Genomic DNA, 15676 nt, shown 5'->3' with positions numbered 1-15676 from the left:
GGCAGTGAAAAAGGTAATTATGGGTTAACTACAGTGATATTACTGGTACGTGCTCATGTTCATCCAGTGTGCCCTTATTTGTGATGAAGCTGGCCATATGTTTCAAAGGAGAAAGTGAACGCTACATTTTACAGGCAGAAAGGTCATTATGGGTAAAGAGCAGTGATATGTCCAGCAGTACCTTGGAACATCTACAACAATTGCTGCAAAACGTCTTGGCTTGTGAACAGGTAAGACTGATAATAAGTAAGAAATGAATAAATAAATTCTTATATAATTACTGACCCAACATCTCACGTCTAGTCGTAATTTACAGAGTAATCACCCAAGTAATTACCCAATTATTTGATATTAATGATCGATCAATTCCTACACAATAACCAACCTAATATCCTAATTCTGGTCTCATTTTATTTAGTAATTACCTAATAATTTATGGTAATTTTAAAGTTATTCTACTCCCATTACTTGCCACGATGTGTATTTTACTTCTTAATTTACTGTAATTTCTCAATAATTTCCCTTATATTACTACATAATTACAGGCCTGGAAAATAAAGGGTTACCAAAAAAAAAAAATAGAAATTAAACATGTAGAACTGAATGATCGACAATTATTAGATCAGATAAATAGGACTAAACAAAATTTAAAGAAACTATATGACAGTTTAAAGGAGGTGAAGGCTAAATTTACCAAACAAAGATATTATGATAACGGGCCAAGACCTAAACAATTACTAGCTCAGAGGATAAGAAGGCAACAGGATGAACGATCCATTCACAAAATCCAAGATCCACAGTCCGATGAAATGTGTCTAGAAGAGATACAACGTTTCTTTGAAAATTACTATAAGGACTTGTACACACAACCAGATAGCGCTGGGTCCTCAAGCATTCAAAACTTTGTAAGTTTGCTGGATCTACCATCCATTGGAACAGAACAGAATAAAATAATTACAATTTTTTTTAAAAAACAATTTTCACTAGGTTATGAAAATTAAGTGGTATGGTACTTACATGGGAATTTTTAGCGCACTGCACACAGCTATAATGGCTCCTTCTGCTTGTTCTCTCATGATCCTTACAATCCTCTCCACGGCCAGGAAGAGAGAATTCCACCTCGTCTCATTTGGCCTCAAGAGCTGGAGTTTGCATTTTTCTTCAATTATCTCTGCAGCTGCAGTGGATCTACCGCTTTTGTTCCATAGACTCCATCACTTTGAAAATGCTGAACGAGAGAATCTCTTGTAGATGGTATTGGCATTTGCTTCTGAAGCATCAACTGTTGACACCAGGTTCAGAAGGTGGCAGGCACAGCAGTGATGCTTTGGCAGTTGGTATTCCAGGCCATCATCTTCATCCAACATGGTTCCAGCTTCAACAAACTCAAGATCCACAATGTTCTCCCCCTCTTCCTCTTCTTCGCTGTTCTCTCTTTCTGCTGTTTCACTCGGCCTTGCCCCCTCAAGTGGTTCTTCATTATTATTTTCATCCAGCTCTCCATAGACTCGAAAAGCTTAATAAAATTAGAGCCATTATCAGTAGTTGTGCGCACAATCTTGTCACGGATGTTGTACTCTGTGTGTATGTCTTTAAGGATACCAGCAAGTGCAGAAAAAGTATGTGATCCTTTAAGCTGTTTGCATGCTAGGGCAACAGAGCATCTCTCCATTGTTTCAGGCTCTATCCAGTGTGCTGTGACACCAATGAAACTTCGTCTGTGTGCTGTCCAGCAATCGGTAGTGGTAGCAATGAACTCGACCTCACTCATGGCAGCCTTCAGATTATTCTTCATTTCCAGTGTTGCTTTCTCAACTTTGGTTTTCATGGTACCTCGGGACATTACAACCACATCTGGTTGTAGGTGATGCACTAGAGTTTTAAACCCCTGCTGTTGGACAATATTGAGAGGGTGCAGACCTTAAACAACAAAGTTTATAATGGCATCATCCACACTTTTTTGTGACACTCTTTTGGTTTCCCACAGTTTAAGCTGTTTGGATGGGCCTTCATCTGAGGTTGATTTCCTCTTCAAAGTAGGTGAAGTGAGGTCTTTATACCTCTCCAGGTGATTTACGTGCTTTCTCTAGGAGTGACATATACACAAAGAGAAGAGAAAAGTAGTTCAGTGGACAGAATTACAACTGTTATATAAATGTTTTCTTCGGGAGGAGTTGCCATAGATGACTACTAGTGGCACACAGGGGATGTTAGCCTTCAGGGCTTTCAGCCTTTTCTGCCAGAAAAACGTATTTATTTTAACCCAAGCCACCATTTCACCCTAAACCTTCCCAAGAGGGGCTTTCTGGCAGACAGCCCTGCAGAGAAACATCTCCCAACAGTGGCACGATGGCAATGAATTGAGGGTTATCTGGGTTTTTTTAGACGAGAGCTAGCTAGTGTTAGCTCAGGCCTGCATGCTGCTAATGCTATCAAAACAACGTGTTTCCATAGCATTGCTGTTGTTAACTGACCAACAGAACATGCTAAATTAGCTAATGATAACAACTGCAAACACACTTTTACCTGTATGTGTTTTTTCAGATTTGACGGAGAATTCTTGAACGCCAGAAGCTCGTGGTTTTTAGGTTGGCACAAGACACAACGCATTCGCCATGAATCATTCTTGGAGCCGACAACATCGAAGAGTTCTCTTAAATAAGACCACGGATGGGGAATGTTTTGCTCCTCCGAATCTCTTCTGTCGATGTCAGCAATGTTTCCTGCTTCACTTTCTTCGTCCATGACGCTCCTGGTGTTCTTCTCTGTCACAAACTGTACACTCACTCAACTCGCCTCGCCTTCTCTCCGTGGTTGATTTTCCCTCTCTGTGTTGTTACGTCTTTTACGTCATGTTGTCATCCGCAGAGGTTGAAACAAGTAACGAGCCAGTTTTGAGAATGTAAGGAGTACAAAGTACAGATATTTGTGTTGAAATGTAGGGAGTAAAAGTAAAAAGTAGTCAGAAAAATAAATACTCAAATAAAGTACAGGTACCTGAAAAATTTACTTATGTACATCTCTGCATTTCACTACTCAAAACAAACAAAATACCAGGTGCGGATGGATATACCTGTTTTATACCTGGAGTGGTATAAAACATTCAGGGAAATATTATCACCAATATTATTGAAGTGCTTCAATCTTATACTTAAAGGGGAAGAAATGCCAGTATCTTGGACACAAGCAATAATTTCTGTAATTCCAAAGATGGGTAACGAGAAATTTGAGTGCAGTTCATATAGACCTATATCCATTCTAAATTTAGAATACAGACTGTTCGCTTCAATAATTGCAAAAAGATTAGATAACATAATTCCAGACATAATAGATGAAGATCAAACAGGTTTTCTCAAGAACAGACAGACACAAAATAACATAAGATGGGTTCTACACTTAATGGGCCATATGAGTAAAAATAAAGATAAATCTATTGTTCTCAGCCTTGATGCCAAAAAGGTGTTCGATTCTGTTAACTGGGAGTGCTTATATTTAACACTGCAACAATTTGTGTGGTGCTCCTATAGCTCGGTTTGTAGAGCATCCGCACAAAGTGTTGAGGCTATTAGTCCTCTGCAGCGGCTGCTGGTTCAATTCCTGCCTGCGGCCCGTATGCTGCATGTCATCCCCTCTCTCTCTCTCTACTCCCCTTCCTGTCATATCTTCAGCTGTCCTACCTCAATTAAGGCAAAAAGCCACAAAAATAATCTTTAAAAAAAATACAAAACATTGCAACATTGGCTTTAATAGTTCAGTAATTCTATTATTAAAAAGGTTAGGATTAGGATTAAAGAGGTGGAATTTAAGATCTGCCTTTATGCAGATGACATATTGATCACTCCCAGAATTTACTTAAATTGACGTACTGTTTGAAAGCATTTGGTTGTAACTCAGAATGTAAATTAAATACACACAAAACACAAATCATCTGATATAATTATAGAAATACAAATATAATACAATACATATACATATTTATATTTGTATAACATATACAAATATAATATAATTTTTAAAACTTTAACTGGGATGATGACACTATTAAGTATTTGGGGATCAAAATTCCAAAGGATTAAATTTAATACTTACACTACACATTACTTGCCACTCACTAAAGAAATAAAAGCAGATTTGAACAGATGGACCTTATTACCATTGGACTTGTATAATCAAATAGACATCATTAAGATGGATATTTTACCACAATTACTTTTCTCTTTCAATCAATACCCATAGAAATATCATCTAAACAATTTATTGAGTGGAAAAGAATGTTCTCTGGATTCATATGGCGGGGCCTAGGATTACGTATAGCACATTGCAACTGCCCAAAGAGGGGGGACTATCTCTGCTGAATATGGAGAACGATTATAAATCAGCACAATTAAGATACTTGATTTGTTGGTGTAACGAATATTACAGTGCTAAATGGAAAAAAAATGATTTAATTCAATTGGAAATACCACTTCAGACATTATTTGGTGATATAAGTCTATATTTATTGCAAACAGAAAGTCTAAATCGCTGGACAAAAACACCCTTAAACATTTGATTTAATGAATGTCATAAATTAAGACTGGAAAATCAAATTAAATTGTTACAATGGGTGGCACAATATAAAGGATTTAAACCTGCCAAAATGGATGGACAATATAAATACTGGTCCTTTAATCCTCCCCTGTCAGAAATGAGACAGTATGTTGTTATACCTTTAGATAGCTCCCAAAAACTTCAAGATAAATGTTATTTAGAAAAACAAGACTTCTACAGGTACCTTCAGGTTAGAGCCCACTTTAATAGTAATATGAAAACAACAGAAGAATGCAACACGGACTTAATTAACATCTTGATTGATGCATACAAATCTAAACTTGTCAAATCGCTATAATCTATTCATGTTTACAGTCACACAATGGGAGATCCACACATGTTAAAGCTAAATGGGAGAAAGAAGCTAAAATAACCATCTCAGAAGAGGATTGGCTGATCAGTTGTAAAACCCAATTGAATACTTATAGTTCAGGTCTTTGGAGGGGATTTACATATAATTAAATTTTTCATCACTCCAAAAATAAAACAATTTCAGAAAGATCAGCCAAGATGTGGAGAATGCTGGAGGGAGTGTGGAAACCACCAGGCAGTTCATTTCCACATCTTCTGGGACTGTTCAAAATTCCGACTTTACTGGGGGAAATAGTAAGAATGACTAATTCAATAATGAGTTTTGAAATTAGACATGATTTCTGTATAATATATCTTGGGAATATCACTACCATACTCAGCTCTAGTGAGTATCTGTGAGTATCTGATTAAAATAATGTTGGCAGCCAGTAAAGCTATAACAAGGATGTGGTTAACTAAAGACCCCCCAACAAAAGAGGCATGGATTGGTATTGGAAAAAATATATATAACATGGAAAAGCTAACTTTCTCACTGAATCTATGTATGGACAAATTTACTAATTACTGGAGTAAGTGGACACAAGCTAAAGTTAGTAACTTTCAATGTAGGATTTTGGAGTAAAACAGTCCCCTCTAATGTGTATTGTAGATAATAACAAACAAACAGACTTTGGACCTACGCATGCTTTGGAATTTTATGGAAATGCACTTTCAGTGCTCATTGTGTGGTCATACAAACAGATTTATTTTATAACATAAATCTTAATGACATTTGAATTTTGTGCCAAACTCAAACTTTTATGAACTTTCTGCTTACCTTTAGTTGAGATAATTTACTATTCTTCCTTAGATAAATATATAGTAAAACTTAAAGTTAGACAAACTCAAAATTTGTTTTTCAAAATTTGGTAACAGTTAACTGTGAACCTGATTTGTTACTATTTTGTTTCCTTAAAATTAAATGGTTTTACGCTATAATTTTTTAGATAGAACATTTTGGGGTTTCTAAATTAAAATTTTTCTGAAGAAGAAAAGTAAACTATCTCAACAAAAGATCAGTAGTTGGTAAAACTTTTTCAAAACTGAATAATTACATTTTAGATGTGAAAGAATTTCCTCAGTGTTGGACAACCCAGAGGTGAAGGACTTATTCTTACCCATCAACACTGTAGCAGCCCTTGGCATCAATAATGAATGCAGAGAGTCACCAAACGGGTGCAGTCATTTTAATTGGCATCTCTTCAAGCACTGTGAAACTACAAGTAAATAAAAAAAAAAAAGGTATAAACACAAATGTCAGTGTTTCACATAACACCAGTATAAACAAATTCTTACAGAAATACACAAATTTTACAGTGTAATATTTACACTCACATGTGCATACACATCCTATTGACTGGTTCAGTCAACTCAAAAAATACCCATACACAGGTATACAAATGAAAGAGAATGCTCCGTGAATTAACACAAAACTTTCCTGACATCAGAGAATAATACTACATGCAAAAAATAGCAATAGCATTTTATAACAACAACGATATATTTACAGTCCATAGTTTGAGCGTACATACTTTGCTCCACTTACCAAGGGTGCAAAACTCCTCAAACCCTGGCTAGCTTCTTTTCTAATGAGTGCATTTCTCTTTACAATGCTCCTTAGTCAACCCAAACTCGGCAGTGATGCACTGAACAAGGTAAAACAAGCATTCACAGAACAATGTGTATTAAAGTCATATTATGTGTAAATAAAACAATTATAGTGACCGACTGCAAACTTTAACATACCGTGCTGATCCATGCAGAGACTCCTGTGAGGTGAGTGATAAAACCCGCCTGGAGTGTTACTTTTGGTTTCTATGCGGGCTCCATCACATGAATCACTGACTGCAAATGACTGACAGTTTAGCTGCCACTTACACTCCAACCAAATCATGTTATGATGAATGAACTCAGCAAGGTAAACCAATAATGAATCATACATGATTTCCAGACTATAATAAATGATTACACATGAAGCTATGGGTCGGTCACATATACAAATAGGCTCTAGGCCACCATAATGAAACAAACATGTCTGATGTAAGTGTATATTTACAAGTATGTTCCCCTACATGTACCTTGACTCAACAAACTAAGCTGTCAGTCCCTTTTATGGTTTCCACCACACGTCCGAGGTGCCACTCATTCCTTGGAAGTGTGTCTTCTTTGATGATGACTATGTCATTCACTTTCAGGTTGTGCCAGGGTAGATGCCACTTATGCCTTAAAGAGGCATTCAGGAGGTATTCTTTCTTCCACTGGCTCCAGAACTGCTCAACCAGATACTGCACTCTGTGCCACCTTTTTGCAGCATACAGTTCTTCTTTCACAAATTTTCCAGGAGGTGGTAAGGCAGCCTTAGATTTCATCAAGATGAGGTGGTTTGGACTCAAGGGTTCCAGTGACTTTGGATCATTGATTCCATCAACATTTAGTGGATGGCTGTTCACAATGGCCATTGCTTCATAGAACAGCGTTCTAAGGGAGGCATCGTCCAGTCTACCAGGACACTGAGCAATAGTAACATTCACCACATTCTGAAAAGTATGAATTCACACTGTTTATCTGCCAGAAAGGCTTCCAGGGCCCTTGTATCACATTGCTTGAGGGCTTCCCTGAACTCATTTTCAGCCCCCACAAAGTTTGTGCCCTGATCGCAGCGGAGGTGATAAACAGCCCCTCTAAGGCTGATAAAGCACCTTAATGCGTTGATGAAAGCGTCTGTGGACAAATCTTCCAGCATAATGATATGGACTGCTCGAGAATACAGGCATGTGAAAATAAGTCTGTATCTCTTGCACTCTTTGTGACCCGGCTTGATGACAAATGGGCCGAAACAATCCATACCACAGAACGTGAAGGGAGGCTTCACAACGTTCTCTGGGAATTTCTGACATTCTTTGTTCCTCAGCTGGTCGTCTGAGCTTCCTGCATTACACACATTTGTGTATCAACTTGGCAACTGATTTGCTCCCACCAATGGCCCAAAATCCATTGGCTTGGAGTTCCATCAGGGTTTGCCTTCACCCCTGATGGCAGCTCTGGGTATGGTAGTGAGACAGAATCAACTTGGTGATGTGGCTGTCCTTAGGGAGAATGATGGGGTGCTTTATTTCCTGACTGAGGGCTAACTCTTTCAGTTTTCCACCAACATGAAGAAGTCCCCCATCCAGAATGGCAAAAGAGGGGACTTGAACTTGTGAGTTTCCTCTTGACAACTCTTTTGGAGTCTCCTTAGTTCTTGGGGAAAGGCTTGTTGTTGGGCGAGCTTAATCAACACCTCAGTAGCTCTCCTACGCTCATCAAGAATCACAGTGTCTCCATGATGTTGTAGCTTAGACCCTAGTCTCTTGATTCTGGCAACTACCTTAACAAATGTTATCCAGGTGGAGAACTGGCTCAGGTGGCTTAGGATATCATTCTTCTCGCTGACCTGGGTTGCAAATACTTGAATCAATTTAACTTCTGGATCCCCAACGAGCAACTCTGTTCAGGACTTAGGTGGTGGGAGCACCTCTTGTTCCCATAAAAACTTGGGCCCTGATATCCAGCTAGCTGAGGAGATGTCTGCTGCATGAAGACCTCTGGAGGCATGGTCAGCTGGGTTTTGTGCTGTATCAACATAGTGCCATTGATTTGGATCTGTATACTCTCTTATCACAAAAACATGGAACCTGCTTGCCTCATTGTTGATGTAGACTAGCACTACTTGGGAGTCAGTTAAGAAGAATTCTTCATTAATTTTCATCTCGAGTTCTGCCTTCAGCATAACACTCATCCTGGCTGAGGTGACTGCAGTTGAGAGTTCCAATCTCGAGATGCTTGTGATCTTTGGGGGTGCAACCCTTGCCTTTGCCATTACAAGACTGCAATTGATCTCATTCTTGTCATTTTTGTACCTTAGGTAGGAGCATGAGCCATATCCTGCATTACTGGCATCTGAGAAGTGGTGCAGTTCCACCCTCACAATGTTGCCAAAGTTTTGAGCGTGGTAACATCTAGGTATTGTGATTTCTTTTAACCTTTGGAGACCCTTCTTCCACTCCTCTCACTGTGAATGCAAGTTCTCAGGAATTGGATCATCCCATCCAATGCCTCTACGACACAGCTCCTGTAGAATGCATTTTCCACTCAGAGTGAAGGGAGCTACAAACCCAAGTGGATTATATAGAGAGGCAACAACTGACAGGAGACCACAGTGTGTTAGGGGGTGGTCCTTTGCATCAATGTTGAAGGTGAAAGTGTTGTTCTCTGTAGACCACTGAATGCCAAGTATGTGACCATCAGGTGTTGCACCTGGGTTAAGGTTGAGAGGGTTGGTGGTTACTGCCCTTTCAGAAGGTGCTACACAAGAGAGGACCTCCCTTCTGTTTGAGTTAAACTTGTGTAGATACAGACCCGCAGCTTTGCAAAGCTGTTGTGCCTTGACAATTAATTCTTTTGCCTCTTTGACTGTTGGAACACTGGTTAGCCCATCATCCATGTAGAAGTTCTTCTTTATGAAGGCTGAAGCTGAAGGGTAGCTGGCCTTGTGCTGCTGTGCTAGATACTTGAGGCCACCGAAGAGGTGTACTGTCATTCTGTGCTCCTTTTGTTCTGTTTGTAACTGTCCGTCTTCCCACCAGAGGAACCTCAAATAGTTGCGATCTTCTGTTGAGATGTAGAACTGGTGGAACATCCTTTCAATGTCGCAGATCATAGCAATGCTTCCTTTCTAAAGCGTCAAAGAACTCCCATCAGAGAGCTTTCAGGGCCTGTCAGTAAAGTGTCGTTTAGAGAGATGCCATGGAATTTTGCTGAGCAATCAAAGACAACTCTTAGCTTGCCTGGCTTCCTGGGGTGGTACACCCCATGATGTGGGATGTACCACACAATCTCTCCTTCAGAAGGTGAAGGGGCTGGCTCTGCGTCACCTTTGTTGATGGTCTCTTGCATGAAGGCTGTGTAATGGTCATAATACTGTTTGTTGGCCTTTAACTTCCTTTTTAGGTGTTGTAGCCAAACAGTAGCCAGCCTTTTATTGTTTGGGAGAGATGGTGGACCACTGCCATTGAAGGGCATCTCGAAATGTCCGTCTTCCTTCTGCTTAAAGGTCTCATATTATGCCCCTTTCTGATAAGTTTTTATAGGTCTCAGAGGTCCTCAAAACATGCTTTCGAAGTTTGTTTCATAAAACACCACTCGGATCATGCAGATCAGCGTGTCTTTATACCCCTCTATTTCAGCCTCTCTCAAAACGAGCTGTTTCTGTGCCTGTAGCTTTAAATGCAAATGAGCTGTGACTAGTCGCGCCCCTCTCTGGTGGTGGGCGTGGCTTGAATCAGCTGGTCCTGGCTGCTATGTTTACGCTGAACGCCATGACGGACATGGCTGCTGTCAGACGCGGTAGATTTTAAACATCTAATTTTGATCCAGAGGAGGCTCCTGCAGAAATTCAAACACTGCGGATGTTGCCGGACGTGTCTGAATGGTAAGTCTACAACTTTGTGTGTCTTGATACTTTACAGTTAGTCGATGTGTGTGTTGGTACAACGTTAAAATGTAACTAGCTCGGTAGCTAATGCTAACTGTAATTTTGGCGAATAAGTGACATTATAATTTGTGAATATGGTTAACCGTCATGTCTCCGGTGAGACACGTTAATACTCTGTGGACAAAGGACCTCTACAAGTGTTACAGGTGTCCCAATTACTAACATATTTTGACGATTGCTGACAATAATTATCTTTGTTTTCCAATATTCTCTGCAGAGATGACTATCAAAATAGTCCTTTATGTAGCCACATTTTTTAATCATAATACTGAACTTGTTTTAGTATATATAAAAAATTTCAGTCTGTCTGTATAATTTATTATCATTTTATCATCAGTTTTCAGACGTCAAGGCTGTGTGCAGTGGTTTGTAAACTACACTGTGCTGTCTCCACATAATGTGCAACAATTTACCTGTTCCTATATTATGTATTTGAAATTTGCCAAAGCTTCCTGCTCATCCATCACAGCTTGTCTAATGTCTTTCAGGTTTGAATTTCATAGGCCTAATATTTTGTTGAAATATTTACATTTTTCTAAATTTTGTGGATATGCTCACAACAAATCTTAGAATAGACTCTGGATGAATTTATTTATATGAGCATTTAAATCAACCAATGCTCTTATTATAATACATGTATCCTATAACACTTGTCCCTATCTTCAGCATACTGTTTTACACTAGTATGTGTACCACTGCTGTATATATTGTTGTACATCACTTACATACAAATGCATGTTTACATATTCTTACACGTCTTAGTTTTTTTTTCTACTGTTGTATATAGTTTAATTCACAATGCACATGTTACGACCCCTCCTCCCTGCCACGAGTTTCTCCCTGCCCCTGTTGCTGCTGTTTTTTTCTCTCTCTTGCAGCAGGGTCGTTAGTGGGATGGGCCACACCTGGGCCCGGTGTGCTCCTTCCTGTTAAATAGCTGCCAAAGCCTGCAGTCTGCCTCTTCTTCTCCTGCTTCTCCTGCCAGCACTCAGAGGGCTAACACCACAGCAGCATGAGCCCAGCATGTTGTTTTTTTTTGTTTTCCCATGCACACACACATCCACATGCACCCATACCTGCACTACACCACTGATCTCCTGATTTCTTACACGTTTGTTGAGTTGTTTGGGTATTTTTGGTTAAATAAATTAAGTTCTCAGCCGGCCACCTCGCGTCTGTCTCCCTTTGTGTTGCAGCCATTGAGCCAGGCTGTGACAGATGGGGGCTCGTCAGTTGTTTGACCCAGTAGTGGCTTAGTATCACTGTAGGTTGATACTCAGTGTAGTCTGTTCTGTGCGTTTGTTTTGTAGGGGTAGACGTAATCTGGTTGTGTGGGGAGGCACTAGCGATTGTGGTAAGTTGGCTGTTTTTGTTGTTTGTTGAATTAACAAGTGTTGGGTGAGATTAAAATGCTGGTGTTCTGTGGCTCAAAGATGTGCAGTCCAGTACACAGTTGAAGTAAATCACTGTTGTTCTGTCTCTGTTAGGCTAAGAACGAGCTCCCTAGGGGTTCGTTGGGGGGTTTGTTAGTGTGGTGTGAACGTGGCTAGAGCAGTTGTCTCGGGAGCACGTCTCAGGCTGCAGGGGGGGCCGCCAATTGTTGGTTGCTTCACCGGGCTTGCGGGTTTCAGTGCATAAGTACCCACCACAAGTAACACCTGAAGCCTAGGGAGGGAGTTTAGTTAGTTTTTGGTTAGGCAGTTAGAGGGACAGAGCTGCAGTGGTGTTTCAGCTGTGTATGGGCTCTTGAGCTCTGTTTTTTTGGGTGTAACAGGTAGTAGAGTTGTGCGCATCAGGTTTGGTTTTTGTGATTCGGGCAGGTAGGATTTCTTTCATCTGTGTTCCTCAGTCATGGCTACTGTTGAGGAATTTTTGAAATCTCCTTCAGAGGAGTTGTTGGAGCGTTGTTCACGGGAACAGTTAGTGAAACTTGCCGACCATTTTGAGATGGAGGTTGGAGACAGACGGTCGAAAGAAAACATGAAGCACATTCTGCGAGAGAATCTGTTGGAACTGGGGGTTCTCCAGTCTAAGTTGCATGCGGATGACGTGGGCTTAGACACGGTTGGTGCATCTGCCTCTAGTGTAGCTGGGGTTAGTTCAGAGTTGTTGAGCAGCGGCGAGAGTTACTTTTGTTACAGGTTGAGATTAAAAAACTTGAGTTAGAGGGGCGCAGGTTAACGTTGCAGAGTGCTGGTGCTGGGGGTCAGGCTCCTGTTGTGTTGTCTGGGCCTTCTCGTTCTTTTGATATTGCCAGTAATCTGCGTTTAGTTCCTCAATTTTGTGAACGTGACCCGGATACATTTTTTTCTCTTTTTGAGTGTGTTGCAGAGAGCAGAGATTGGTCTGATGTAGAGCGTACTTTGCTGCTGCAATGTGTGTTGACAGGTAAGGCACAGGAAGCATATTCTGCACTCAGTCTGGCTGAGAGTAAAGTTTATTTGTCAGTCAAGTCTGCAGTGTTGAAAGCTTATGAGTTGGTGCCTGAGGCATATCGCCAGAGGTTTCGGTCGTGGGAGAAGTCAGGTAAGCAAACACACCTTGAGTTTGCCAGGGAGTTAACAACTCATTTTAGTCGTTGGTGTACTTCACTAGGAGTTAACACTTATGCTGCATTGTGTGATTTGGTTGTTTTGGAGCAGTTTAAAAACTCTGTCCCCAGTCGCATTGCCACTTACATTAATGAGCATAAAGTGAAGACGGCATCGGAAGCTGCTACGCTAGCTGATGAGTACGTGTTGACACACCGTGGTGACCGTGAGAGTAAGGCCTGGGACGACACTCATTACCGGGGTGGTAGGCTTCGTCCAGCAGTTAAACGGGGTGTTGAGGAAGCCGGTCCACACCATGGTAAGCTAGACAGAGCTGCATATAGTCAGGTACAGTTTGATCCAAGTAAGGTCTGTAACTACTGTAAAGGTAGGGGTCATTGGAAAGCTGAATGTCCTGTTAGATCCAATGGCAAAGGGACGTTTGCTAAGCCGGTAGCACTTGCTGCTCCGGTTAGTAAAGTCAATCTTGTTGGCTCTCCATGTGTCATTCCTCCCTGTGTAACTACTTGTGTTGCATTCCCTTGTGAGCAGGTGGAGGCTGATGTGGGGCCTGATGTGGACTGTGAGCTGGAGCAGCCTGACTTTTCGGTTTTTGTCTCTGACGGCCATGTGTCGCTGGTGGGCAGTGATGTCAAGGTACCAGTAAAAATTTTGAGGGATACTGGAGCCTTTAATTCATTCATTGTGAGTTCTGTGCTTCCTTTTTCTCAGAGTACCGACACCGGTGATTGCATCCTGATGCGGGGAATGGGGTTAAATGTGTTGCCAGTTCCGGTGCATAAGTTGGAGCTTGACTGTGGGCTGGTTCAGGGTGAGGTGACCATGGGGGTGCGTCCTGCACTGCCGATCAGGGGCGTGGATGTCATCCTGGGGAATGACCTGGCTGGTAGTTGTGTGTGGGCTGATGGTCCGCCTCCTCCAGTGGTAACGTCTTCACCCTCTGTGACTGGGTTGCCTGATGAGAGTGCACAACGTTTTCCAAGTGTTTTTACAGCTTGTGCAGTTACGCGGGCTATGACCCGTGGTGAAGCTGAGCGTGAGCAGAGTAGCACAGAGGAGAGTGGGGTTTTTACTGTGTCCATACCTGATTCTCTTTTGTCTGTTTCCTGCAGTGACCTGGCAGCGGAGCAGCGGGTTGATCCGACGCTGAGTGGGCTGTTTGATATGGTGCTTTCAGATGTTGACGTGAAGAGTGCTGTGAACGGGTATTTTCTTCAGAACGGGTTGCTGGTGAGGAAATGGGTGCCACATGGGGAGAGCTTTGTGGGTAAGCCTGTGTTTCAAGTTATAGTCCCATCCAAATTTCGGGAAGAGGTACTGAGAACGTCACACGATCAGTTGGGGCACTTGGGGGTCCGTAAGACGTACGACCACCTTCTCAGGTATTTCTTCTGGCCTCGGGTGAAGAGGGATGTGGCTAGTTACATCAGAACATGTCATACATGCCAGCTGACAGGGAAACCTAATCAAACCATTAAGCCAGCTCCGCTGTTCCCCATTCCAGTGATCACACAACCATTCGAGTATCTCATAATTGATTGTGTTGGTCCTTTGCCACGGTCAAAATCTGGGAGTAACTACTTGCTTACTGTAATGTGTCAAACAACCAGATATCCAGCTGCATATCCGTTGCGGTCTATTACTGCCAAGTCTGTGGTCAAAGCATTGTCACAGTTTATTTCAATCTTTGGGATCCCAAAAGTGATCCAGAGTGACCAGGGCAGTAATTTTTCGTCACATTTGTTTGCCCAGGTTCTGAAGCAACTTAAGGTTAAACATAATCAGGCTTCTGCATATCATGCTCAGAGTCAAGGGGCCTTAGAGAGGTTCCACCAAACTCTCAAGTCATTGTTGCGCGGGTATTGTGTTGAGCTGGGTCAGGATTGGGAGGAGGGGTTATCGTGGTTGTTGCTAGCTGCCAGAGAAGTTGTGCAGGAGAGCACCGGTTTTAGCCCCAATGAGCTTGTGTTTGGGCATACGGTGCGAGGGCCGTTGACTCTGCTGCATGACTCGTTGGTACGGCCTGAACCTCCTCAAAACCTGGTCAAGTACGTGAATGGTTTTCGGCATAGGTTGTACATGGCTGGGGAAAGGGCTAAGGAAAAATTAGCCGCCTCACAGTCAAAAATGAAGTACCTTTAAGATCGTAAAGCAGAAATTCGCCAGTTTAGTCCGGGCGACCAGGTGCTTGCATTATTGCCCCTGGTCAGTTCTCCATTTCAGGCAAAGTTTCATGGTCCATTCACAGTTTTGCGCCAGGTTTCTGAGCTGAATTATTTGCTATCGACACCAGAGCGCAGACGTAAAACTCAGCTTTGCCATGTTAACTTGTTAAAACCCTACTATGCACGCGGGCCACAGTCTTGTGAAGGGGAGGGGAGTGAACAGCAGACTGTCAAACCTGTGCTGGTGGCAGGCACTGTGAGGAGACAGTCGGCTGTTAACTTGCCTGTACATGAAGACGATGGGGTGGTTCCGCCTGATGAGAGCCTGTTGCGAGGCCGGCTAAAAAATTCTGAAACGTTGCGTAATTTGGAGGGTTTGTTTGGTCACTTGTCTGCTGAGCAGCGTGCCGAGTTGTCTGCTCTTATCAATGACTACCTTTGCTTATTTAATGATGTTCCAACTCGCACACATTTAATAGAGCATG

This window comes from Lutjanus erythropterus, chromosome 22 (genome assembly GCF_056507025.1).
Source record: "Lutjanus erythropterus isolate fLutEry1 chromosome 22, fLutEry1.hap2, whole genome shotgun sequence".
Classification (NCBI taxonomy): domain Eukaryota; kingdom Metazoa; phylum Chordata; class Actinopteri; order Lutjaniformes; family Lutjanidae; genus Lutjanus; species Lutjanus erythropterus.
Note: the sequence above shows the minus strand (reverse complement) of the source record.